Source organism: Capricornis sumatraensis, chromosome 1 (genome assembly GCF_032405125.1).
Source record: "Capricornis sumatraensis isolate serow.1 chromosome 1, serow.2, whole genome shotgun sequence".
In the NCBI taxonomy this organism is placed as follows: domain Eukaryota; kingdom Metazoa; phylum Chordata; class Mammalia; order Artiodactyla; family Bovidae; genus Capricornis; species Capricornis sumatraensis.
In genome coordinates, this window is record NC_091069.1 from 89,359,189 (window position 1) to 89,386,500 (window position 27,312).

Consider the following 27,312-nt stretch of genomic DNA (forward strand, 5'->3'; position numbering starts at 1 on the left):
GGCTCTAGGTGAGTGATCACACCCTCGTGATTATCTTTGTCATGGAGATCTTTTTTTGTACAGTCCTTTTATGTATTCTGGGCTTCCCTGGTGGTGAAGAGGTTAAAGCATTTACCTGCAATGTGGGAGACCTGGGTTCAGTCCCTAGGTTGGGAAGATCCCCTGGAGAAGGAAATGGCAGCCCACTCCAGTACTCTTGCCTGAAGAATCCCATGGATGGAGGAGCTTGGTGGGCTACAGTCCATGGGTCACAAAGAGTCGGACACGACTGAGGGACTTCACTTTCACTTTCACTTTCTATGTATTCTTGCCACCTCTTCTTAACAAAAAGACAAACCTAGTGCTTATATAAAGACATATTCATTTTATATATACCATATTAGTTTTATATGACCCCTTTCACTCCTATTTTGACACACCATATTTGGTTAAATTAACATCCTAAGTTATTCAAGGATGGACATCAGAATAGGGTCCAGTCTTACAGATAGCTTGTGTTTCCTCTATTAGTCAGGGTGGCCCTAAAAGTGGAAGTTGCAGATTCACAACAACAGGGACCAAAATTGACCACTTCTTGTGCTGTGAAATCCATTACCACACTTGGGCCCAGGCCTCACAGCATCCCAGAAACTGCTTCTAGCCGATGACTGATCGTAGCAGGTATACTGAAGCAGGTCCAAAGCTGGGAGACCTGAGTCTTTGACCTGGGGCTTGCTGGTGACCTTGCTGAAACTACATAGGACACACAGCTGACCAGGGCACTTCTGCTCACCTTTGCTTCCTGCTTTTCTACACGTGGTCAGATTTACATTGTGGCCTCAAGGCTCTTCCAGCTTTCTTAGGCTCCCTCCTCATTTCCTCTCAGAGCTTCCTCCTACCAAAATTCTTGTATGTTTAATTCCACCTTTGCTTCTGCTTCTCAGAGGATCTGGGCTAACAAGTGGTGTCAGGAGCAGTTCTGGAAAATAGGCAGTAAAATGGGGACTTAGAATTGGCTCACCCACCAACTGATAAATGAAGACAACTCCATCCTGGTTGGTAAATGAAGTGCAGATAGTGCCTGACAAAAGATGGTAGGATATTTGTTAAAGATTTCATGATGGTGATCCAGGAAAAATATATTGGTGGAGGGGAATTCTGTGCAAGATGCAGTGATGCAGGCATTTGAAAATTATGGGAACAGTACTGAAAAGAGAGCCAAGTTGGCTGATAACTTTAATGTTGTATTGATATCCTGCAGAAAGATAATGAGATCTGAGGATCTATTAACAAACACCTAATGGGTAAGTATGGGATCCAAAGCGCCTCTGTGGTAGCATCTCTCCTGCTGTGGAAGGGCAGACATAGTGGGGAAGCAAAGTGAATATGTAATTGTTTGTGTAGCAGAGCTCCAAAGACATTTGAATGTTCTGTCTTGGCAAGTCTGTATATGAAGGTCAGGGACCTGGTGGGAAAAATATCCAGAGTCCCAAAACAGGGGATGAAAACATCTAGATGGAAAGCTTTGAAGATGTTTGCTCTGCAATACACCCAGGACTCCCTGGGCTTGCAGAGGTGGCCTAACCTTTTCAATAGATGCTAGAATTTCTATCATCCTAGCAAATGCTGAAGAAGCCTCTCCCCAGGAAGGCAGCAGGTGGCTCCCGAGGAATTTCTTCCATCCCCAATCTAGCTTCCAGGCCAACAACAAGGATTAAACTCCAAGCAAAACCCTGCTGGGATCTGCTGGGCTATGCCCTTTAAAAATGCAAAAAGCTAGCCACTTGTTACCAGCAGGAACCAGAGGAGTGTTCCTGGGATTGGACTTGGAATGTGAATGATTAATGGGCTAGAACATAAGACTGGCTAGCAGAAATTCTTTAATTTGAGGGTCATTTTCAGGATATAGGACCTCAGAGAATGGGGAAATCTTGCTGCTGAAGTGGTTCTTAGAAGTGAAGTGAACTCACTCAGTCGTGTCTGACTCTTTGCAACCCCATGGACTGTAGCCTACCAGGCTCCTCTGTCCATGGGATTTTCCAGGCAATAGTCCTGGAGTGGACTGCCATCCTTGAAAAAAAAAAAAAAAAAGAGAGAGAGAGAGACCACTAATCACAAAGAGATAGAAATGACTCCCCTACCCTGGTTGCTGCTGCTAAGTTGCTTCAGTTGTGTCCAATTCTGTGCGACCCCATAGACAGCAGCCCACCAGGCTCCCGCATCCCTGGGATTCTCCAGGCAAGAACACTGGAGTGGGTTGCCATTTCCTTCTCCAGTGCATGAAAGTGAAAAGTGAAAGTGAAGTCGCTCAGTCGTGTCCGACTCTTAGCGACCCCATGGACTGCGGCCCACCAGGCTCCTCCATCCATGGGATTTTCCAGGCAAGAGTGCTGGAGTGGGGTGCCATTGCCTTCTCCCCCTACCCTGGTAGATGTAGAGAAAGGAATAAAGAGGCTGAGGGACATGGACATGCTACAATGAATATGCTAAATAAGACCAGATAACACAGCAGAAGATTATGTTCTATTAATATAAGAGGACTCAAAGGACAATGCACCCCAAGGCTATCAGAAGTGAAAAGTGAAAGGGCCCCCGAATCATTAAAAAGATCTATATTAATAGTAGCTATGCTCTTATGACCAACCTAGATAGCATATTGAAAAGCAGAGACACTACTTTGCCAACAAAGGTCCATCTAGTCAAGGCTATGATTTTTCCTGTGGTCATGTATGGATGTGAGAGTTGGACTGTGAAGAAAGCTGAGCACCAAAGAATTGATGCTTTTGAACTGTGGTGTTGGAGAGGACTCTTAAGAGCCCCTTGGACTGCACGGAGATCCAACCAGTCCATTCTGAAGGAGATCAACCCTGGGATTTCTTTGGAGGGAATGATGCTAAAGCTGAAACTCTGGTACTTTGTCCACCTCATGCGAAGAGTTGACTCATTGGAAAAGACTCTGATGCTGGGAGGGATTGGGGGCAGGAGGAGAAGGGAATGACAGAGGATGAGATGGCTGGATGGCATCACTGACTTGATGGATGTGAGTCTGAGTGAACTCCGGAAGTTGGTGATGGACAGGGAGGCCTGGCGTGCTGCGATTCATGGGGCCACAAAGAGTCGGACACAACTGAGCGACTGAACCGAACTGAACTGATGCTCTAGGTAACAAAGCTGAGCTCATTAAGATTCATGGGGATCTTGGGCCCTGAAATAATCAAGGCCAGATCATGGGGTTTGATTCTCAGAAGTAATGAAGTCATAACTGCCATAAAGAACCCCCAAGGTAAGAGGTATAGCCAAGGAGGTTAACCAGCAAAAAATGTGGAACTTACATCAACACCTACAGGCAAGTAACAAGGTGTTAAGGTGAGAGAAGGTGATCATCCAATAAAAGTTCACAATCTCAGATCTGAATAAAAACTAAAATGATACTCCTGACTCTGCATAAAAGGACCTATTTATTGGGTGATTGTACACTGAGGAAAGATGGAGTCCAAACATTTTAAGGACTTACAAACATAGGGTACAAAATTATCTTGAGCCCAGAGGCCCAAATCATTATCCTGGCTCACTATCAGAATGGGGGGATAGGTGGAACATGTGGAATGATGGGGAAAGTCCAATTCTGATTTATTTATTAATTTGGGAATGAGGAAATGACTAATAGTGGACCTGTGGAAAGAGAAGAGGCCTAATGTGGGAATAGAGAGCTTACAGACTGCCTAGTCAGGTCATGGAAGAAAATGGCTGAAAGATCAGAGACTTTCTGGGGTCTGGAGTAAGAGATATATTTGAGTAAGCATCAAATGTGAGTATTTCTATATCACTTGTTAATGTCTAGGGGTATAAACAATCAATTGATAGAGATCAGGGAAACTAAAGCAGATATGATGCTAGGACACCCAAGAGACATTTCTGACATCTGACTCTGGCTTGAGGACAACCTGACAAGCCTTGCAAGACACCCCTTAGACTGCCCAGTAGTCAAGGATGCTTGCACTCAACCCTCCTTCCCTCTCCTTCACTCAGGGTCAGACTTGCATTGTGGTCTATAAGCTCTTCCAGCCTTCTTAGGCTCCCTTCATATTTTCTTTAGCAACTGCTTCAAAGACTTAATAAACTGTTTGCTAGTTTCATCCTGTCTTGGCAACAGCTCTCGGAGGATCCAGTCTAACACAGTTATCTTTTCTTCTATGCTTCTAGTTTTACTCACAAAATGTCTTTAATCTTTCCTTTTATTAAGTGCGTCTCTTTTATTATTCAGGTCGATGTTCCCTGGTCCCTCTGCAATTCTAACAAACTAACTCAATTTTGCCAGTATTGGTTAGCCTCATTCCAGCTTCCTAAGAACAGAACTCCTGTGAGAAGTCCATACCACGGCTGGGTATCATTTTCATTTCTCTTGAAAAGAAATGCCACGAAACTTTAAGAAGATTTCTATTAATTCATGAGATTTTTCAAATGTTCTTCCTCCTACCCTTTCTTCTTTTGCTTCCCACTCCATTCTCCTTGTCCCCACGCCCCACTCCCTCCTCCTCCTCCTCTTCATATTTTTAACTTGCAAGTCCTGCTGGCATCTTTTAGCCATGTCTTTTCAGTGAAAACAATTCTATAAGAATCATTAAGTAGCACATCTAGTCTTGCTAACGATTTAAAAACAAATATGCAAGGTGGCGAAAACAGAATAGTTAAGAGAAATTATTTCCATAGTGGCTCCACTCTCCATTCTATTTGATTCATGATCAATTTTTCCCAGTTTTTTTAAATGACATAACATTTGCTGATGTTAAAAACAGGGTGCAGATTAAGGTAGTAGGCAAAAGTTCTAAAGAAAAGCTGAATTAACATTACTACATTTAATTCTGATTTTTAAGTAGTTCTGTTAGTTCTGAACTTTCAAATGACCCTTAGTGAAAAAAAGCAAACCTCCGGAAAGTGTACTTACTAGTGCAAAGGAAGAAAGTTCCATTGAAGCTGCTAAAACCACTAGAGACACCTGTTCTCTTCAAAGTTAGCTACTACAAGGGAGTGAGAGACCTACGGTAGTCAGGCAGAACTCACATGCTGCTGAAGAACTCTCTCAATAGTCAGAAAATCCTTTGAAATGTTTTATACTGAGAAAGATGGCAACCTGAAAATGCTTTGGTTCACCCAATTCCAATGTAAAATGTACTAGACTCACTCACTCTGTGCTAATAGCTCACCTGTTTTCATTAGTGATGACAATTAATTATGGGTAACAGATGTTGACTGTTAATCTGAGAGATCATTCAGCATTTAATTCATTAAAAAGAAGTACTTTCCTAGAATCTAAATTCTCTACAGTGTTTTAACTGTAAAAGAAAAAAGTATTCAAAGGTTGAACACAACTATTTGGAGACAGTAGTCAAAGAATTACATAAGTATACTACTTTTGATAGAGTGTATTATTATTTTGAAACTATATTTTACAGGCATGCTTAATTTATGACCCAGCCAAGTCCACCTAATAATAACTTTTCTTATTATATTTATAAGCTTCTACCACACTTCTAAAATAGCAAATAGGATGTGAAAAAATATGTTTTTGAAGCTACATTAAATTCTTTCTTCAGTACATATTTATATGAGATAAGAGTGACTCCTTTGTGGCTCAGATAGTAAAGAATCCGCCTGCAATGCAGGAGATCAAGGTTTGATCCCTGAGTTCAGAAGATCCCCTGAAGAAGGAAATGGCAACTCACTCCAGTATTCTTTCCTGAAGAATTCTATGGACAGCGAAGCCTGACAGGCTACAGTTCATGTGGTCATAAAGAGTCAGACACCACTGAGCGAATAACACTTGTAGAGAAGACAGACACAAGTTTCCCGCTTCTCAAGGAAGCTTTCATTAGACTAGTAACTGGATTGTTTATCACAAATTATAGTACTTAGTACAGTGAGTCAACTACTTATTCACTTGTATGAGAAGAAAAAGGCTTACCTATCTGATTTAACCAGGTTATATGAGTTTATTCAGTTTCCAGGTTGGCTGTCACTTTGCCAAGGGCAAATGTGTTTCATTCCTGTGTGAAGTTTATCACCTACTATATCTAGAAAGAGAAGAAGTTTCTTCCTCCAGAGTTTCTTTCTTTTTAAAACTTATTTATTTTTTAATTGAAAAATAATTGCTTTACAGAATCTTGTTGCTTTCTGTCACACAACAATAGGAATCAGTATCAGATGTACCTTGTGTGAAGAAGTGTCTTATGGCTATAGCTTTTTTTTTTCCCATGTCAAAACTGTACTTTAAAAACCTCGCATGTACACCCATGGTGGATTCATGTCAATGTATGGGAAAACCAATACAGTATTGTTAAGTAAAATAAAGTAAAAAAAAAACTTGCTAGCTGAAGATGGATCCAAACAGAAAAGAATGAAAATTTAATAAAAGCCTAGAGAGGAATATTATCTGCATTAACCCAGGCACTGTGCTAGAATTCCTGCCTTTAATAAATAATAAGTAACTCCAATACTTTGGCCACCTGATGCCAACAGCTGACTCATTTGAAAAGACCCTGATGCTGGGAAAGATTGAAGGCAGGAGGAAAAGGGGACTACAGAGGATGAGATGGTTGGATGGCCTCACCGATTCAATGGACATGAATTTGGGTAAACTCCGGGAGTTGGTGATGGACAGGGAGGCCTGGTGTGCTGCCGTCCATGAGGTCACAAAAGAGTTGGACACGACTGAGCGACTGAACTGAACTGAACGGAACATTAAAAGTAACAGGTCTCTATAAAGAGGTTTCAAATATAAGTTGAAAAAGCAGAATCTATCTCATTTATTTCCCTCCCTAGAGTCCAAAATTCTTTGTGGGGACTTTATAAATTTTTAAAACAACTATCATGTAAATGTAATTAAAGAGCTAAAGAAGGATAATAGAGAAATCTCCCCCTTTAATTGGTGAGGTAGTTTCTATTAATATTCCTTTGGTAAATTGAGAGATGGCTTAGAAAATAAGGATTTTTCTTTATTCTGTAATTGTTAGTGATTGGCAAGGACTTGAGTTTTTATTTATTGTTTTACTTTATTTTATTATTTGTTCATGAAAGTTGAGGTTGTCTGTTCATTTTGAGATATATCATAGAAATCTTGCCCCAAAATTACCTAGAATTGCAGCTCCTTCCTCACGTGTACTTTCTGCATTCTCAGGATGGACTTCATCTCATATAACTCTATTCTGCTCTTTCCTCAATGGTCAGCCTTCCTTTCATTTGGGAAGTCATTGCAGTTGGTAGTTACCACCACTGAGGACCCTCCTTGTCCCCTCACTTCCCTACCCCTGTGTAAACCTCCACTCAACATTCTTCAGATGATTCTCATTCATCTCTCTAAAACAGAACAGATTTGGTGAACTTTATCCATCCTTCCCAAGTCTGGAGTGATGTAAGTTGATGTTGCCAGAAGTTAACTTGATACATCAGGCAAAAAGGATGCTTTAACACAAACTCAGTGTATATTTTTGATGCTTTTATAGCCGTTGCTAATAAGTCTGGATATTGTCATTGCTTTCCTATCTAGGATTATTTGTTATTTGTAACTCCACTAGTGGGCTTTCCATAAGACTAGAAACAAAATTTGCATTCTTGGAAAATGAGGTAACAAGTTCAGAGTATATGTGAAAATAAGTGCCACCTAACTTTACAGTTTCTAATTATAAAATAGCTTGCTGAGTCATCCCTGCTACTGCTAAGTCGCTTCAGTCGTGTCCAACTCTGTGCAACTCCATTGACGGCAGCCCACCAGGCTCCACCGGCCCTGGGATTCTCCAGGCAAGAGCACTGGAGTGGGTTGCCATTTCCTTCTCTGATGAATGAAAGTGAAAAGTCAAAGTGAAGTCACTCAGTCTTGTCCGACTCTTAACGACCTCATGGACTGCAGCCTACCAGTCTCCTCCATCCATGGGATTATCCAGGCAAGAGTACTGGAGTGGGGTGCCATTGCCTTCTCCGTACCTTTTTTAAAGGGGAAAAAAGTCTGAAAGGCCAGATTTCATGACAATAATTTTCATTGAATTGAATATAGTGTTAGAGTGTTTTCTGATGTAGTATATATCTAGTACTAATGTTGATTAAAAATAACTTTTTATTACAAAATAATTTAATTCACAATGACTTTATTGCCTCAAATTGCAGGGAGGCTTTCTCCATCAGTGTGTCATTAGTCTAAGCCATGCTACCTGCCACTCTTCTCCTCAGCCAAAGCTCACTCCTATCCCATATTCCTAACCCTTTTTCTGTCTACACTATTGACCCTGGAGTATGTGTTTTCCCAACTAGTGCCTTCATACATTTCACGTAGATATTTAGGGTTTATTTTTTCTTCTCATTCAATTATAATCCAATCATTACATTCATTTGAGCAAAACACACACACTCTCTATCTTTTTCTATTCCAACTCAAACTTCTTACCTAAAGTCCTTCCCTAGCTTGCCAGCTGGAACCATTCTTGTCTCCTGTACTTTTCCACAGTTCCTCTATTTTAATTCATGTAACATACTTCAACCGAATAGACTGATTGCATGTATGTCTTTCCACTGAAAGACAGGCTTCTTGAGGCAAAACTGCAGCTTATACCTTTTGCACATGTTCCATAAGTACTGGTCAAATGGACCTAAAATGTGATATTTTCTCTTCGGAAGAGTTTAAGCCCATCAGCAATCTAGTTTGGTCTGCCAAAATTGCACTATATGTTTCTATAATAGATGTATTCTGCTCCTTATTTTCCTACAAAATATTTCTGTTAAGAGACTTTCTTAACACATACACACACAGAGACACAAGTACATAATTTAAAATTCATGTATGATTTTGGAATATATAATCAGATATTTCCATATGTAATAGAATGCTCAGTGACACTGCCCGAGAATTGGCTGCTGAAATCCAAAGGCAGAGACAAGGTTGCTCTAAACACTTTCTATTCCAAAGGGAGCTATAAACATTCTGGGCCAGACATCTCGGGTTTCCTCATTGTTAGCAGAACCCACCCTGCTAGACCCAGCTATCTCCACTACTCCTTTCCTACCTCTTTTCTAGTCTCTACAAAGTCAACTGGGGAGAGTTAGAGAGGAAGCGATAACAATCCTGACTCTGAAGCTTTGAGGATTTTATTTTCCTCCTCCTTGGTAACACCTCCTTAAGTGAGTGGGACTCACAGAGAACCACCTGGGAGACTGGGAACAGTGGTGAGGTGCGTAGTGGTGGAGGGGGTGAGGAGCAAGAGAGACTTGGTGTTCCTGGTCTTGGGAAGCCGTGAAGCTGTTTACTCTCATATTAACTGCTATGATGTTATGGACTGAGTGTATCACTCCCAAATTCATATACTGAAGACCTAACGCCAAAAGTGATGGTTTGGGGGGTGGAGTCTTGGGTGATAATTGGGTTTAGATGAGGTCATGAGGATAGGGTCCCCATGATGTCCTTAAAGGAGAGGAAAAGACCAGTGCTTTCTCCATATACCTTTCATTGAAGGACAGAAAGAAAATGGATGTCTGAAAGTTAGGAAGAGAGACCTCACCAGGGAAGTGAATTGATTTTGGACTTCCCAGCCTGCAAAACTAAGAAATAAATTCCTGCCGTTTAAGCCACCCAGTCAGTATTTTGTCATGCAGCCAGATCTGAGTAAGACACATGGCAAGTGCATATTTGTATCCAGGGCCATGCGGACTTAAGGAATTTAGCTGGCTTGATTCAACTATTCACCATCCCAAGGGGTTCACCTGGCAGGCAAGGAGACACAAAGGAAAGAGACTGTGGTATACAGTCAAGAGTTGGTGAAGGTGAAGTTGGGAATGGTAGTTTAAGGGATTAGATATGCTGCACCTGTAAAACAGAACAGGGGTGCCCATGTTTATACCAGATATAGAGGAAACAGCAGAAAAGGCAAGGAGACATGCACAGGGAAACAGACTGGTGAGACCATGTGTCCCTAGAGAAAGAGAAGTGGAAAGAGTTGTTGCCTTGGTTCCTGACTGCATATACCTTGCTTTCTTCAAACAAAAATCAACCAAGCTGTATCCTGCGTCAGACATAGACTGGCGATTCAATTCTTACATGATAGTATACATGATAGAATGCCATTCTCCCAAATCATCCCGCCCTCTCCCTCTCTCTCTGAGTCCAAAAGTCCGTTATACACAGCTGTGTCTTTTTTCCTGTCTTGCATACAGGGTCATCATTGCCATCTTTCTAAATTCCATATATATGTGTTAGTATACTGTATTGGTGTTTTTCTTTCTGGCTTACTTCACTCTGTATAATCGGCTCCAGTTTCATCCATCTCATCAGAACTGATTCAAATGAATTCTTTTTAACGGCTGAGTAATACTCCATTGTGTACATGTACCAAAGCTTTCTTATCCATTCATCTGCTGATGGACATCTAGGTTGTTTCCATGTCCTGGCTATTATAAACAGTGCTGCGATGAACATTGGGGTACATGTGTCTCTTTCAATTCTGGTTTCCTCGGTGTGTATACCCAGCAGTGGGATTGCTGGGTCATAAGGTAGTTCTATTTGCAATTTTTTAAGGAATCTCCACACTGTTCTCCATAGTGGCTGTACTAGTTTGCAGGATACAGCATGCTTGGGGCTGGTGCATGGGGATCACCCACAGAGATGTTATGGGGAGGGAGGTGGGAGGGGGTTTCATGTTTGGGAACACATGTAAGAATTAAAGATTTTAAAATTTAATAAAAAAAAAAAAAAAAGAATCCAAAAAAAAAAAAAAAAAAAAAATCAACCAAGCACCCAAGAGCATTTAAGATACTAGCCACATAGAAGCTGTCAAACAATGTCCACTGCTAACCAAAGAAAGAGGGAGAAACAGAGAAAAATGTTTACAGAGCAAATTAAATAAGGAACAAACCCCTTTCCTACTCATACCCCACTAAGCGGAAGGGAGCTGGCAACCTGGAAGAAGTGGAAGAAAGAATACATCTAGAGACAACCCCAGTGATTCTTAAACTTTGTTCAGAAGCCCCCTTTATGCTCTTAAAATTCTTAGGAAAACAAGAGCTTTTTGTCACTAATTGTTATATTTAGATTTAAAATTGAGAAAAATGTGAAGTATTTATTAGTTAGTATTAAAATAACAATGTTAAAGCCATTACCTGTTAACATAAATAATATATTTTTATAAAAATATAGTAATAAAACAGAACACAATTTAGTGAAAACAGCGACATTGCTTTTTATTTTACAAATCTCATTAATGTATGGCTTAACAGAAGACAGCTGAATTCTCACATCTGCTTCTACATTCAACCTTTTGCAATATATTGGTTTGATTCAAGTATGGGAAGAAAATGGGGCTTCATAAAGATACGACTCATTGGAAAAGGGAGAATATCCTTTTCAAATAATTGTGGATATTCTTCTTTAGTATTATGCTAAAACTCAACAGGTGACACTAGTCTTAAGAGAGCTGTTGCACTGTGGAATCTGATACTAATCAATGTACTTCTCTGTACTTTAAAATCTATTGATCTACCTTGCATTTTTATGCATCTTTTATCCAAGCATGATTTTGTTACATTGTGCATTGGTCGTTCCCTCTACAAAGTTTTTCCAAAGTTGACACAATTATAATTGCGTTGGGGGGGTCCATATGCCCAGCCTTGGGTTCAAGCCATTTGAAGGAGAAGCACTGAAATGTACTTAATTCTATTGACAGAGATGTGCAAAAACACATGTAAAGTATTATCAACCAGAAAGCTCACTTAAGCCTTAATGTCCAGATATTGTATGAAGAGTCAGTCATGTAGACATATTGCTTTAGTGACAGACTGGAGCTACTCAATATTCAGCTCCCTAGTGCTGATAGAACATGGTCCATAAACTCAGGAATACGAAACACTCTTATCAGGCAAAATATTACAAAGTTCAGATGTTATCTACTATGGGTTAGTCAAGGGTCACTTCTTTCTTTGGAATGTGCAGAATTTGAACAACACAAGCTTGCCAAGTTAACTCTTCACTGCACAATAATATAACAAAATATTGCTTTAGTTACTATCTCCAGTAATCTCTTCACAAAATTCTACAAGTATAAAGAAATTGTTAAGCTCTTAATTATAGATACAAGTTTTCTAAAATTTTAACTTTTCCCTTGAAAGCTCAAATTTTTGTCATCGTCAACAAATACTATTAATTGTTTTCCTTGACATAACAGGCTCAGTTGCTTCACTTTTGAGAGATTATCAAATGTGTGTACGAGCTAAGTTGCTTCAGTTGTGTCCAACTTTTTGTGACCCCAGGGACAGTAGCCCTCCAGGCTCCTCTGTCCATGGGATTCCCCAGGCAAGAAAACAGAAGTAGGTTGCCATGCCCTTCTCCATTCTATCAAATACTCAAGTATAAATGATCAAATTTTAGCTGTCGGTTATTCTTACAGTATTCTTGCCTGGAAAATCCCATGGACGGAGGAGCCTGGCCGGCCACAGTCCATGGGGTCACAAAGAGTCGGACACAACTAAGCAACTTCACTTCACCTCACTTATTCTTATGGGAATGGTGGGGGGAGGAAATGTTATTCCATGAAAAAAGTGGCTAGTACAGCCTGCAGGCCAAACAATCCCATACTTTATCTCTACATAGCATCATACTTTGGTCTATATTAGAAGTATTTTAGACATTCTATTGGTTTTATTACATAAAATATTAATAAAATATATATTCTAGTGTTGAGATTTAGTAAAATTAATTAGTTTTACTGCCTTATATTCTTAAGTGAAACTAGATTTTTTTTTTCCTGTAAGTTCCTGGCATTGAAGAATACAATAATTACTAGTATAGTGTGGTGCCACTGCCTTTATTTATGTTAAGGCATCAACAGTTTTACCCACCATTGCTTTTGCAAAATAAATGCAATCTTAACATAATAAAAAAATGCAACATTATTATGAAAATGGTTTTGATCGCACAGAAATTCTAAAGTTGTCTTGGACCCCAAGGGTTCTATGGATCCCATACTGAGGACTATTGGTTTAGATTTGTCATTTTATTCCTCTCTGTTAAAATGTGCAATATCTATAGTCTTATTCATACCTAGAGCTGAAGATGTGCTTTCTTTTTCTTTTTATAAAAAATTACTTTATTTTTAATGAGGATAATTGCTTTACAATATTGTGTTGGTTTCTGCTATACACTAACATGAATCAGCCATAGGTACGCATATGTCCCCTCCCTCTTGAATCTCCGACCGCATCCCATCCCTCTAGACTGTTGCAGAGCACCAAGCCGAGCTCCCTGTGTCATACAACAAATTCCCACTGGTTATCTATTTTACATACAGTAATGTATATGTTTCCATGCTACACTTTCAATTCGCCCCACCCTGTGCTCCCCCCACCATGTCTACAAGTCTGTTCTCTATGTCTTTGTCTTCATTGCTAAGCTTCCAATGACGGATATTCAGCAGAATGTTTTGAGATTCATTGAGGTTGTAGCATGGTTTGTTCTTTTTATTGCCAAGTGGTATTTCACTATATGGATATGCCACAATTTGTTTATCCCTTCTGTTGATGGAGATTTGGTTCTTTCCTGTTTAGTACTGAGAGCTAAACTTTCCCTCTCAATGCTGCATTAGCTGTATCCAACAAATTTTGATAGGGTGTGTTTTCATCTTCATTCAGCACAAAACATTCTTTGATTTCTCTTTTCTCTTAAGAGTTCTCTTTTTCATTTTATTTATTTATTTTTTATTTATTTTAAATAGAGGCTATTACTTTATAATATTGTGGTGGGTTTTGCCATAATTCACATGAATCAGCCATGGGTGTACATGTGTTCCCCATCCTGATCCTCCCTCCCACCTCCCTCCCCATCCCATCCCTCAGGGTCATCGCAGTGCACCAGCCCTGAGCACCCTGTCTCATGCATCGAACCTGGACTGGTGATCTATTTCACACATGCAAGAAGGTCCAACCAGTCCATCCTAAAGGATATCAGTCCTGGGTGTTCATTGAAAGGACTGATGTTGAAGCTGAAACTCCAGTACTTTGGCCACCTGATGTGAAAAGCTGATTCATTTGAAAAGACCCCAGTGCTGGGAAAGATTGAAGGCAGGAGGAGAAGGAGATGACAGAGGATGAGATGGTTGGATGGCATCATCGACTCAATGGACATGAGTTTGGGTAAACTCCAGGAGTTGCTGATGGACAGGGAGGCCTGGCATGCTGTGGTCCATGGGGTTGCAAAGAGTCAGACACAACTGAGCAACAGAACTGAACTGAACTGAATAAACATGTTTCAACGCTATTCTCTCAAATCATCCCACCCTCGCCTTCTCCCAAAGTCCAAAAGTCTACTCTTTACATCTGTGTCTCTTTCGCTGTCTTGCATGTAGGGTCATTGTTACCATCTTCCTAAATTCCATATATATGAGGTAATATACTGTATTGGTGTTTTTCTTTCTGACTTACTTCACTCTGTATAATAGGCTCCAATTTCATCCTCCTCATTAGAACTTATTCAAATGCATTCTTTTTAATAGCTGGTAATATTCCATTGTGTAAATGTACCACAGCTTTCTTATCATTCGTCTGCCGATGGACATCTAGGTTGCTTCCATGTCCTGGCTGTTGTAAACAGTGCTGCAAGGATCATTGGGGTACATGCATCTCTTTCAATTCTGGTTTCCTCGGTGTATATGCCCAGCAGTGGGATTGCTAGGTTGTATGGCAGTTCTTTTAACAGAACTTTGTTTAAGCCCATAGAAGAATGATGTTTACTTTTGATTCCACTGGAGGAAGTTTAGGTGTTTCAAAGTATTGAACTGATTGATAGGAAAAGTCCTTGAAAGTTAAAGCCATAGAATAAGAAACAATGAAAAAAATCTTGTCAGGGCCAAAAATTTTATGCATGTATTGCACATGGTAATTTAAGAGCCTAGGGGAAAATGTATAAATACTTGCTGTGCTGTGCAAGTTGCTTCAGTTGTGTCTGACTCTGTTCAACCCATGAACTGCAACCCCCCTAGGCTCTTCTGTCCATGGGGATTCTGCAGGCAATAATACTGGAGTGGGTTGCCATTTCCTTCTCCAGGAGTATATATACTTAATGTACTATAATAAAAATGAAAAAATACTATTTCCAGCATTATCAAATGTTATATATTCTGAAATTAATTGATAATGTAAACTAGTGTAGCTTTTAGGCCATATATAAGAATTTTAAAACTATAACCAGAAGTTTGATTTTCTGTCAAACTTTCATTTTTAATACTTTTCTTGCTTTTTCTCTCTCTTTCTTTTTAATGAGACATAATTTGGACAGGAGCCATTTTCCTGTTACACACTAACTCACTTCTCCCCAAAGAGAGGGTTCTGTAAAACTGATTGTATAACGCTATTGTTTTTGTGTGCTATAGAAAATTTGACTAAGCCACTCACTGTCACTGTGTCTATACTTTCAGTAAGTCCAAAGTAAATTATATAGGGTCATTAATCAAAGCTAATAAAAAAAGAATAAGCTAATGAAAAGCTTTATATCTTTATATTTTTTCCACTATCCTTTTTTTTTTAGCTTCTGCAACTAAAATCTAGAAGATTTTGCTCTGAAAATAAGGTTTAGTTACCTTATTTAAACTTCCACTTTTAAATTGTCTAAATTTATAATAAGCACTTCTGATTATGAAGGGTTAACATATTTTTAAAAAGTAGGAAATTTTCTGTGCTAAGTCCTTCAGTCGTGTCTGACTGTTTGCGACTCTGTGGACTGTAGCCCGCCAGGTTCCTCTGTCAATGGAATTCTCCAGGCAAGAATATTGGAGGGGGTTGTCATTTCCAACGAGGGATCCAACCCATGTCTCTTAAATCTCCTGCACTGGCAGGAGGATTCTTTACCACTAGCACCACTGAGGACTCTTCTACTTGAGCATGATCTTCATCAGTAGGAAAGAATGTTGTCTGTTTGCGTTATCATCTCCTATAATGACTATAACTCACAATTAAAGTCAGTGAAAGTTGCTCAGTCATGTCCGACTCTTTATGACCCCGAGGACTATACAGCGACCCCATGGACCATACAGTCCATGGAATTCTCCAGGCCAGAATACTGGAGGGGGTAGTCTTTCCCTTCTCCAGGGAATCTTCCCAACCCAGGAACTGAACCACGGTCTCCCACTGCAGGTGGATTCTTCACCAACTGAGCTCCCAGGGAAGCCCAACTGAGCTATTAACTCACAATTAATCCACCATATACATAGCAAGTAGTTACATACAAAAATTGTCATCATACCTTTGTTTGCTTTGAAGAAAATTTATTTGTTAGCTTAGACATCATCCACACTTAAAACATTACAAGGAAATCTTATATTCTCCTCATCTTATATGCTATGGCATTGAAAGTGATGTTACTTGTAATAAATATTGGGCCTAGAATGATTTAGCCTAAAGGACTTACAAATTAGTAAGATAAAATAAAACAATAAATACAAAATAGATTACCTGTTATAAGAGAAGATCAAAAAGAGTCTAAAAGTCATAACATACAGATGTGGGTCATGAAGTAACACACCTCAATGAAAGTAGATTTTGAGTTGGGTCTTAGAGCAGGAAAAGAATTGGAGCTGGTTGACACATGTTTAAAAGGCAAAGCAATTGATAAGGATTGCCTAACAATAGTAGTGAAAACAGAAATATATTTTTAGAGAAGAATGAATAGTAAAATTTGTATAAAATAAAGAATTAAGAGAGTGGAAGGGAGAAAAGAGAAAGGGCAGGAAATCAAGACAAACTATGCCTGAAAATCTTAATACATTTTATAACAACAAACACAGAAAAACACAAAACCAAAAAATAGGCACAGGGCAAACATGAAACAGAGAAATTTAGACTGAAAGTTCTCATGATCAGGAAGAAAATGAATTAACATTTGGATATATATTTTTTATCAATGTTTCTCAATAATATTCCCATCTATGTTAATAAACAATGTCTACAAATTCAAACTGGAGAAGTCAATGGCACTCCACTCCAGTACTATTGCCTGGAAAATCCCATGCGCGGAGAGCCTGGAAGGCTGCAGTCCATGGGGTCACTGAGGATCAGACACGACTGAGCAACTTCACTTTCACTTTTCACTTTCATGCATTGGAGAAGGAAATGGCATCCCACTCCAGTGTTCTTGCCTGGAAAATCCCATGGATGGAGGAGCCTAGTAGGCTGCAGTCCATGGGGTCACTAAGAGTCGGACACGACTGAGTGACTTCACTTTCACTTTTCACTTTCATGCACTGGAGAAGGAAATGGCAACCCACTCCAGTGTTCTTGCCTGGAGAATCCCAGGGACAGTGGAGCCTGGTGTGCTGCCATCTATGGGGTCTCACAGAGTCAGACATGACTGAAGTGACTTAGCAGCAGCAGCAGCAACAGATTCAAACAGTTCATTATATGAACTGAACATTCGAAATAATTTTATTGCTAACTGAATGAGCACAGGCTTTGGAATTCATGCCAGACTGAATCTTGAGTCTTGATTCTTTTTCTATTCCACTCAGCTCCTCACCTTTCTCCTTACCTATCCTTCTGTCTGCAACATTTTGTTGGTTATGAACTGCAGACGCAATATCTGCAAGGTGCTATCTTGGGATGAGTTAGATTGGATATAAATGGAGTATCTGAAAATCTATATTGTGTTTTTTTACTTGAGTTTGTGCACTTAAGTTCAAGTTGCTCAGCAGATGGGAAGCAGCATAAGCCAACGACAAATAACCCAGCAAAGACTCCTGGTTGATTCCAAGAGTGAATTCCAGTCATGCAGTCACGTGTGGGGAGAAGGAGTGATAGTCAATGACAGCTCTATGTGTGTGTGCGTGTGCCCAGTCCCTCAGTCGTGTCCAGCTCTTTGTGATCCTGTGGACTGTAGCCTGCCAAGCTCCTCCATCCCTGGAATTGTCCAGGCAAGAATACTGGTTGCTATTTTCTCCTCCAGGGGATCTTACAACCAAGGGATCAAACCCTCATCTCCTTCATCTGCTACACTGGCAGGCAGATTCTTTAGTGCTGAGCCATCCAGCAAAAAATGTGCTGACTTCTACAGAGACAAATGGATTTAGCAATAAGGGGACATTGCACCCACTTCAGAAATGTTTCTCTGTCTGTGCCAAGTAGAATAAGTACATCTCAAATATAGATTATGTTACTTACTGATAGAGGAGACAACGTATCTGTTAGCCCTTTGTGACTTCTGGTGAGAAATTTGAAGGGTACTTGATTGAGTTCTGTGCAGGCTGCCTGCTCAAGTTATATGGTTGATTCATATTGGAATACATTTCTTAGATGCTGACATCTTTGATAAAGGGGTTTTAAATTTCCCTTAGTTAATGTCCTTTGACAGTGTTCTGAACTAATTGTGTCATATTTATTGTAGATCATTTCCAAGATATTTTATTTTCAATAAACCTTAAAGAAGTATTTTATTTACCTAATGTTATCATCCCTTAGAGCTAAATACAATATTATCAACATTATTAGAACAAGTTTTAGGTTTGCTTTTAGAACTAGGTCCTAGAAAATAAAATGTATCAATCATTTAACCTTTATATTTTATGTAATTATTAAGTGGAACAATGTCATTTTATCTAGAGTTAAACAACTGATTTTCTGAAAAACTGATTAACAAGAGTTAGAGAAATATATACGATTGTGACATTTAAATAGAGTTTGTTTGGTTATGATAGCAGACCAAACTTTAAAATCCTAAACATGTTTAATTAAAGTAATTTTTTGCAGAACTATATTTAAACAGACAATATAGTACTGGCAATTATCTGTAATTATCCAGTTCCAATCAGGAAATAATAGAGATTTCAATGTCACTAAACACAATAAGGATAATCACTCTTCCATTATTCTGATGGGCATGTAATTAACAACTTAAAAAATTTTCATAGGGATATAACAGCCAGAGTTTCAATAAAGACTTACAGTGTAAGGAACTAGATTAACTGTATTGTAGTTAAAACTGACCTTTTTTCATTATGGTTTCAAATCTCATGCTAGTACTTTCTCAACCAAGGCCTATTTTTGCTTTTCAAGCACTGGCAAAAGCTCATTATTACTACAATAGATATAGTATGACTAAGGACCTCATGGTTTGCCTTAGAAACCTTATCTTTCTTTTTTTTCTTAGAAACTTTATCTTGATACACAGGATGACACCTGCTTACTGTCACTTAAAAAATTTATCTTTAATACATTAAAAGATAAACTAAGGCACGTTAAAATTTTTTAAGTTTATTTGAGCAAATATCAATTCCAATCAGCAGCATCAAACTGGAAGTAGTTAGGATAGCGCCACTGACAGGAGCTGCGGGAGCATTGTTAGATAACTTAGAAACAAAGCAAAGAAATTATTTTATTGGCTGCAGCTTAAGTTGTTGCATTATTTTGGAAAGTCTAGTTGGCAGATTGTGACAGCTTGTTGTTCTTAACCCTGACTCTAATTTAGGATACAGTTTGCTTATGTAGACTACCAAAGCACCAGATCCACCTCAGTCTAATGGCCTCCTTGTTTGATTAGTTTGACAGTTAATACTTGTTACAAATACAAAATAATATGACAAATTTATGGAAAAACTTGGCCATAAAAATATTCATAACTTTGCTGCTAAGTCGCTTCAGTCATGTCCAACTCTGTGCAACCCCATAGATGGCAGCCCACCAGGCTCCCCTGTCCCTGGGATTCTCCAGGCAAGAACACTGGAGTGGGTTGCCATTTCCTTCTCCAATGCATGAAAGTGAAAAGTGAAAGTGAAGTCACTCAGTCGTGTCTGACTCTTTGCGACCCTATGGACTGGAGCCTACCAGGCTCCTCCATCCATGGGATTTTCCAGGCAAGAGAACTGGAGTGAGTTGCCATTGCCTTCTCCGTTAGGACTTAGATATATTAGTAAATTGTTTTTGTTCCCTCTATAGGCATACATTTAAAAATATTTATAACTATAGAGATTATAAAGTTAATGAACTTCTCAGTGATCACTCAACACATTTTTGGTTGCTGCTACATTGTCTGTATTTATAAGTAAAGTTTGCATACTATTTTTCGAAATAGAAATAGTATAATTTATTTAACTATTCTCTTAGTTTCTGAACGTTTAGTTTGCTTCTAATTATCCATTTACATAAATAATTGTATGAAATTTTGGCTTCAGAATTAAACACAGGAAACAACATTAAAGTGTCTATATATGAATGAGTTGCACATGTGTCATTTTAATCATATGGGTATTGATATTAAGAACAAAATGACGACAATTCAGATACACAGGTTCATCGTATGCATTTTATAATGAAAGAGGCAAATACAGGCATAAAGTAAATTATCTTTATCATCAAAGCTCATTTCATGTCATATTTTCTTCCTGAGTGTTTTGAAATGTTTTGAACAAATATTGCATATCTACTTTTGCATTTTGCTTTCTTAATCTATTTACATTTGAAGTTTCTCATTATCATTCAGAATTTACTCTAAAAGTCACAAGATAAGTAGCAACTTTCCTAAATATTCTGTAACAATTGGAATCAAAATTTTTCTTCTGTTTCATGGTGTAAATAATGTTGTGATGAGTATCTTTAAAAATATAGAGATAAAAATATATAGTTATTAATATAGACATATCAATATAGATATATAGAAAGAAAATATTTATATTTAACCATTTATATATTTATACCCATATCTATCCTTTGGCTTGGTAATTCACTAATTCTCTTTTTCATCTATATCTTGAATATATATATATTTTTTCTTGACTCGTGATATGACCTCCAATTAATTTTCAAAAGAATTGTACTATTTCAACATTATATGAAATAAGTGAGACTACCACATTCATCCTGTCTTGGACAACAATGAATATTTCAAGATAAATGTCTAATTTAGTAGCAGAAAATCTATTCTTTTTATTTTTGTGTTAATATTCATTTGTTTACTTAATAGAGATTGGGTATTTTCACATTAATATCAATTATTTTGTTTAATCATCCTTGTGAACTTGGAAACTGGTCCATTTATTTGTTAAGTGGTTGATATTTTTTCTAGAAATGTTTCTGAGATTTTTATATGAAAAAGAGTAACACTGTCATATATAGTACACAAATATAATAGGTTGACTGCATTTTACTATTGCTTATTTTGCTTTTTAGCATGCAGAATTTTTTAATTATACTGTCAAATTGATTAATTTTAACTCTCACTCTAATTGTGCTTCTAAACTTAGAAATTCATGCCTCTTTCAAAAATTTCCTAAAAATTTAATCCTGTTACATTTGGTATGATATCATACTGAAATATATGTTTAGTGTTTTTTCTTACAGCCTATGTTAAAGATCTAATTTTTTTTTCAAGATGTTGACTTGTTTATCTTAACACCACATGTTGAAAGAAATGTAAATTTTACAGAAAAACTAGTGCCTTGACTGAAAACTGTTTGTTTGCAAGTAAACCTTCTTAAGCAAAATGATCCAACAATAAATGGGTCGAGGTAGTGATTTAAGGGGAAGAATAAGGAAGGTGCTAATGGATATCTTTTGGATTTAGGATCAGTGAATGTAGTTGGACATCGGGGGATTGGAAATGAAAATGAAAACACTGTCATGAACCCAGACAACAACTCTCTCCACCTTTTTTCTCTGCAGTCACTTGGTGTCTCCAATGTGTTCCTCTGTGCATAACTGCCTGACTTTTCCGATTCATTTATATTCACCCCAAACTTGACTCCTCCTGCCCTATCCTTAGGTTCACTGCCTACGGTCAGATAACCCATCCTCCCTGCCTCCTGATTTTAAGCTCACTGGAAAAACAAGCCTCTGAAAAGATTCCCACTTAATTAAGTGTCTATTTCTCTAACCATATATGGTTAGGGTTAGTCAAGGAGGACACACATGGGTGCAGCTCTCAGGGTTGGGGACAGTTGTCAGAGCAGAGAGTAGGGATGTGGCAGGCACCAGAAAGTCAGTCTATTAGAATCACTGAGAAGGTGATTAAAACACGTGACTAAAAATTTCCTATAATAATCATGATTTACACTGTTTCTAGGACAGTGTTTGATAAAAAATAATGTCTATAATAAAAAATAATGTTTAATATATTGGTTGAATTAAATTAAATATTTTTTAGATTATTGAGTTTCTTTAGAGTGTGAATAATATCAAAGTCATTTAACATATGCTGAGATGTTATTGTCATATACCATCTCATCATAGGATATGGTGAGGGACAAGCAGTCTGGTGTGCTGCAGTCCATGGGGTCACAAAGAGTTGGACACAACTGGGGGACTGAACAACATTTAACATAATTCAATCCATGTGTACATAACATTGTTAGTAGCATATCTACCATGTAAAACATACATTTTTTCCCCCCAAAATCTTGTTTCTCCCCCTAAAAGGTTTCTCTGTCTCCTTACCACTCAATGTAATTTTAATTTACATTAAAGAGACAAATAATTGAACAGTTAACTCTATTTTTATTTATTAATCTTTGCTTCTTGTATATTTTTATGTTAAAGTCAACTTGAAAGAGTCATGAATGTTTAACAAGTGATTTCTAAGATATGTTATGCTAAACAATTTTTATTCTGAATTTACATTCTGTCATCTTGCTACATTCAGAGTACTTGTTAAGTAAGCAAATCAATACAACACATTTTTTCTTTACTGTTGATTAGCCAAATGTATCAATTTTTACTTCAGGTGCTAAATTCAGTGCCTAATACCTGCAGGGTTTTCTTTCTTCTCAGTATTTTAACTTTTACCAATGAATGATTAGGGAAAAGCTTTTCTTTCTTCTCTTTCTTTGTGGAGAGATGAAAATCTATACATTGTTTTGTTGATGAATACCACAGAAATTGCTTGGGATTTATCCTAAGATGCAAAATATCAAACTTCCAAAGACATCCATTGGAAAGATATAGAAGAATTAATTTGTACATAGGCTTGAAATAATTTTGTTGAAATAAAGACATTTTAGTCTATAACCTCTTTTGCACAAGGGTTCCCACATTTTACTCCACAAATTATGTAGCAACCCAGGATAGGAGTTTGTTTTGGTTTCTGTGTTTTGCAACTTTTGCTCAGTTAGAATATGTTGCCACAGAACTTAAGGAAAGCCATCAACTGCATTGGCTTCCTTTGCCCACCAGAGATTAAAAAGGATACCCTTTACTATTGCAAGTTAAAGAACAGCCCATAATTTAACCCTTTCATTGTATAGATGAGAAACGTCCAAACAGCAATCTAGTGCCTCAAAGTAATTGAATATATAGGAGGAAGGAGGACCTCGCCTTTTGGGGATGTCTCAAAATGAGGAGGAAACTATTTGTCCTTATAATACAATCAATCCTAGCTTCAATACAATTTTAATTTTTCTAGACATTTATATGTAGATGCTGTGAACAATATTAAACCATTTTGCATGTTAAAAAAATTTATCACTAAATGAAAATAAAAATATAACTTACCAAAGTCTATGGGATGCAATGAAAGCAGTGCTTAAATAAACTTTATAGCAGTGAATAGATATATTAGAAAAGAAGAAAGCACTAAAATTAATAATCTGAGTTTTCATCTTTTGGAAACTAAAAAAAAAAAGAGAGAGAGAGAGAGAAGAGCATATTAAATCCAAAATAAGAAAAGAAATAATAAAAATTAGAGCAGAAATCAGTGAAATTGAAAACAGTCAAAAAAATCATCAAAATAAAAATCTGGTTCTTTGAAGAGTTCAGTAATTGAAATCAACTTAGCTGTCCGTTAACAGAGGAACAGATAAAGAAAATGTGGTACATATATTCAGTGGGATTATTACTCGGTAATAAAAAGGAATGGGATTGCTTCATTTACAGAGATGTGGATAGACCTAGAGACTGCCATACAGAGTGAAATAAGTCAGAAAGAGAAAGCAAATATTGTATAATATCACTTTTATGTGGATTCTGGAAAAATTATACAGATGAACTTATTTGTAAAGCAAAACCAGAGACATAGACACAGGGAACAAACATGGATACAAAGGAGAGTAGAGGGGTGAGATGGATTGGGAAATTGAGATTGACATATATACACTACTATTTATAAAATAGATAACTAATGAGAACCTATTGCATGGTACAGGGAACTCTACTCAACCCTTTGTGGTGACCTCTTAAATGGTAAGGAAATCCATAAAAGAGGATATCATATATATGTATAGCTGATTCACTTTGCTATACAGTAGAAACTAATACAACATTGTAAAGCAACTATGTTCCAATAAAAATTACTTTAAAAAAAAGGTTAGTAAAGCTAATAAAGCTATGGTTTTTACAGTAGTTATGTGTGAATGTGAGAGTTGGACTATTTAGAATGCTGAGTGCTGAAGAATTGATGCTTTTGAACTGTGGTGTTGGAGAAGACGCTTGAGAGTCCCTTTGAATGCAAGGAGATCCAACCAGTTCATCCTAAAGGAAATCAGTCCTGAATATTCATCGGAAGGACTGCTGCTGAAGCTGAAACTCCAATACTTTGGTCACCTGATGCTTAGAACTGACTCATTGGAAAAGAGCCTGATGCTAGGAAATATTGAAGACAGGAGGGAAAGGGGACAACAGAGTATGAGATGGTTGGATGACATCAGCAACTCTATGGACATGAGTTTGAGCAAGCTCTGGGAGTTGGTGATGGACAGGGAAGCCTGGCGTGATGCAGTCCATGGGATCACAAGGAGTTGGACACGACTGAGCGACTGAACTGGACAGAACTGAGTAAGCCATGAGTCAGGTAAGCTAAGAAAAAGAGAAAACACAAAGAACTGCTATATGAAAGAGAAGAGACTACATCACTCTAGATCCCACAAACACTAAGGATAATAAAGAAATTTTATTAACAACTCTACAGCACAAATTTGACAACTTGGATAAAATAGACCAACAGTTTGAAAAATACAATCTACTCAATCACGCAAGGGGAAATAGCAATCCAAATAGGTTATGTCTATTAAATAAATTGAATCAATAGTTAGTAACCTTCAAAAACCAAGCACCAGGATCAGAGGGTCTAAGTGGTAAATTCTATCAAACATTTTCTGATGAAATTATACCAATTCCCTACAGTCTCTTCCAGAAAGTAGAACCAAAGAGGATACTTTCTAACTCACTCAATAAGACCAGTACTACCTTCCAAAATAAGACGATGACATCACAGGAAAAGAAAATCACAGATCAGTATTTCTCATGAACATAGATACAAAAATCTTCAAAAGAACATTAGCTAATGAAATCTAATAATGTATAAAAATAATTGTATATCATGACTAAGTGGTATTTATACCAGGTATGCAATGATAATTAAAATTTGAAAAACAATTAATGTATCTATCACATGACAGGCTAAAAACAATAATCACATATGCTTTAAAATTCTCCAATTCCTCCAAAGCTAAAATAGAAGAATACAAGAAGTTGCAAAAGAAATTAGTTATTGATTGTTTTTTAACATGATTCTAGGGATGCATTTTTGCTACTTCTGTGTGTTTGAAATTTTACAAATATAAAGTGAAATAATAAAATCAAATTCATCCAAAGTAGTCAAGGAACGAAACTCACAACAAGAATAAATTTTGGCAACCAGATGAACAAGTAAAATTAGAAATTAAATGATTATCTTTAAATGCCTTCTAAAGAGTTGATTACAGACAGATGTTTCAAGATCAGTTTGAATGAAGTAAAAACATTTTTAAAGGAAATAAAAGAAAAAATGCAATCTTAAGATCCTCATAAAATTTAGTTATTCAGAATTAAGACCCTAGAACAGTATCAAAAAATCACGATGTAGAGGAGATACCAACTCAATTTCTAGAAATGGAGAATAGCCATTGCCCCTTCCTCACACACTTTCAAAGTTCAGTCACCTTTAATAAGAACCTTGATGTGTTCATTTGTATAAAACCAGTAAATGCTAGATTAGAAGGAAACATGAGAAGTCACTGTAGTCTCACCTGTGTTATCCAAGATATTATTTTGAGTTACCAGTAGACATTATCAAGCCCTCCCATTTCAAAATGAGTAGATTAACAATATACCCTAATTTCAAATTATAGAAGAGGCTAACATTTGTTTTGCAAGCTAAGCTCTTCTTTGCAAAAAATAATAACCACTAATAATAAGAAACACCTTACACTTTAACAGTTCTCATTTAAGGAGTTCAAAGTAACCACAGACTTTATTTTGGCCTCACAGAGTTCCAAGCCATGCAAACCTTAGAAATTATACAACTGCTCCATTATGAATCATTCTTATTACTATACAAATTATGAGTTTGAATATGCTGCTTAATACTAGAAATGCTTTTGACATCTAATTTACCCCTAGTTCAGTCAGTTCAGTTGCTCAGTCGTGTCCGACTCTTTGCGACCCCACGAATTGCAGCACACCAGGCCTCCCTGTCCATCACCAACTCCCGGAGTTCACTCAAACTCACGTCCATCGAGTCAGTGATGCCATATTAAGTAAAGGCTAATATCTATATGCTGAATATATCTACTGTCTAATGTGGAACTATTAAATGAAGGAGTTGGCAAATTATTGCCTTCAGGCCAAATCTGACCCAACATATGTTTTTGGAGATAAAGTTTTACTAGAACACAGCCACATATATTCACTTATGTCTGTCTCAGGCTGCTTGTACAATACAAGGACAGAACTGAGTAGTTAACAGAGACCGCAGGATCCAAAAGCCTAATATACATTATTTAGCTCTTTATAGACAAAGTTTGCTAAACTCTCATTTAAAGTGTGATTTTCAGCCAACTGCAAATGTCACAGACAATTTCCAAAATAACTATGCCAATATAGAAAAATTCTTGTTCAGTTGCGTATATAGAATAATAACCATATCAATGTATGTTCATAGTGCTGACTCTATGAATATATTTGTAGGAATTTTTTTAGGCTTTATTAATTTAACCAGAATAATTAGCAACAAATATTATATTTCCAGAAAAAAATAATATATATATAGTATATATTATATACTACAATATTATACTACATATATATAGTATACATTTTTCCATGCTTTCCACTGTAACATTAGTTTTCTTCATTTAACCAGAATAATTAGCAACAATGATTATATTTCCAGGAAAAATAATATAGTATATATAGTATATATTATATACTATAATATTATACTAAATAATAATATATATAATATATATTTTTCCATGCTTTCCACTGTAACATTGGTGATAAACTTGTAGGTTGTGTCTAGAAAGAAAAAAATGAATAGGATTCCTAAACTCTAAATTCTTAATCTGGAACCTATTACTA